Consider the following 2,487-nt stretch of genomic DNA (forward strand, 5'->3'; position numbering starts at 1 on the left):
GCAACCTTTAATTCCAGGAAGTTCTCAGTGCGCAATTTAAATGTTCATACGGGGGTTGGACTGTGGTGATGTTCATACTCAGTTGTCTTTCCTATAGAAGCTAGGCTTATACTGCATGCCGATAATGTGGCATCCTACTGAATGTTAMATCAGCCTTATGTTTWTCTGTTTGTTGTGCAAAACTGTGARGTACTCCATAAAATGGAAAACCTGAAGTCATATTTCTATCTTCACAAACAGTTTTGTTAAGACAAATAAAAGTAAAACTTCAATGTCAAGATCCAGTCTGTCAAAATAAAATGTTACAGCTTGCCTGTTATGAACAGGTTCTAATGCTACCAAGCAGATATAAAAACATTTCAAGATGTCTTGTGAGTTCTGGCACCAGAGTGTTGATAAAAGATCAAATATTTCACTTATTATTATGGTTTTGTTGCAGTCGGACCTAAGGATGTAGACTGACACAAAGACTTAATGAAAGGAAATATTTATGTATTGTGTATATATATATATATATATACACACACACACACACACACACACACACACACACACACACACACACACACACACACACACACACACAATTAAAATTTCTAAACATGCTTAGTCATGAAACAAGTCACAATAAGTAACAAGTTTGGATAAATTCTGCTGCTAAATTGTTTTGGATGCATCTGCATGTCTGAACACAAATAACAAATAAATAAATAAAGTAAATAAACAACCACAAATGAACGGATCTGATTTCCTGTTTTGATGTTTGATGTGTCAGTTGAATTAATCTGACCTAAAGAAAAAAAAAAAAGCTACTTGCAGCTTGACCCGCTGCTTCACACTCACCTGAAAAACCCGAAGTGACAAACAAACAACGATGCATGGAAAATGCAACACCAGTGTGGTTGGGTGGTCAGACTGAGGTGTGAATTCAGGGGTATTTTTTTTCCGTCTGCAGTCGTTTCGTTGTTGGTTTCAGATTAGGCGGTTAACGTGTATAGCCTTTTCCTGTGAGAATTTTTTTTTTTTAATTTTAGCAGTGTCCAGAAATAAGAAAGCACAAAGTACTGTAATACAACCAGTTGCAATGTGTGACATTTCCATTGCTGTATTCACCACCTTCCTTATTTAGAGATTTAAAAACGTGCTGCTTATTCACTTTGTCACACCCACATGTTCATAAATGGTGCCGATTGGTCTCAGTCACACATTTCCGTCATGAGTCTTAAAATTACCCGTCGGCCTTCTGTGAAGGATGAAACCAAAACAGGAGCCTTTATTTAAAGTTTGCTGATAGATCAAACACATCCCCTCCATCCTGTCTTTTAACAGTTTTAAAGTGAAGACATTTAATATTCAATTCTTGTTAAGAGTCAGATCAAAAAGGCAGAAGCACTAAAATAGTCTATTACTACTTTATTTTCTCAAAATTGATTTGGAGCACATTGCAGAGTTTCAGAAACAAAAGTCAAAAGTTGTCAAAAGTGGTCAAAGACCCATTTTTGTTTTTAACCAGGTTGATATCTCACATTAAAATTAATAAAACTAACCTGTTTTTCAGCTAACAAGATAATCCTTTAACTTTAAAACAACCTGGCTGTGATTGTCAGGATTGAGCGAGTTGAATAGAAACATATGCATTTTTTTTACGTTGTTTCTTGTAACAAAATCCGACCTAAAGATTTTGGGTTAAAGTTTCTGCTAAATTTAGCCCAGTGAGGTTTCATGTGTGCGTTGYTTGTACATCCTGTTGATGTCCAGAATCGTCTCCGTTCTGAGTAAACGCGCTGTGCGGTTTGTCAGTGGTAGAGAAATGTCCAGCCACAGCCTACGTCTCACATCTCATGTCGCCGCATGTGGCTTTAGCTCTTGTTTCACAGGTACAAATGCACAAAACAAACAGGACTTAAAGATGAAAAAGAAAACTCTTGCTAAAGCAAACAAACATCATTGCACATTTGCTTGTGAGATAAGTATTATCTGGAAGAGTAAGCCTTCATCGTAAGCAAAAAATTAGATTTTAAACAGGCTTTTTTTGTTTTGGGGTAAGTTTTAAAYGGGATAATAGCATTTTTTATTTTCACAGGTGCACTCATTAAAGTAGCTTTTTAATGCTCCAACTTAAATACTTATTTGAAGCAAAACTATTGAATGCACTCACTGCAGACCGTAATAGTCTCCTATAGAACAGAGTCAGAAGGAACTCTTTTTTCTTAGCTGCATCTCAGATCAACCCCAGCAGCCGTGCAGAAAATCTAATAATGATAATTTACTGTGAATGAAATTCTGTGGGTGTAAACCTCGTGGTTATACACCCTGTCTTGTTTTGGGGTTGAACTTTTAAACCCTTTGTAAAAAAGACAGCTTAGTCAACTGAAAACGAAAGTTTGAAACGTTCAGTTGTCTCACAACGCAACCTTTAATTCCAGGAAGTTCTCAGTGCGCAATTTAAATGTTCATACGGGGGTTGGACTGTGGTGATGTTCATAC

This window comes from Austrofundulus limnaeus, unplaced genomic scaffold, assembly GCF_001266775.1.
Source record: "Austrofundulus limnaeus strain Quisiro unplaced genomic scaffold, Austrofundulus_limnaeus-1.0 Scaffold56, whole genome shotgun sequence".
Classification (NCBI taxonomy): Eukaryota; Metazoa; Chordata; class Actinopteri; order Cyprinodontiformes; family Rivulidae; genus Austrofundulus; species Austrofundulus limnaeus.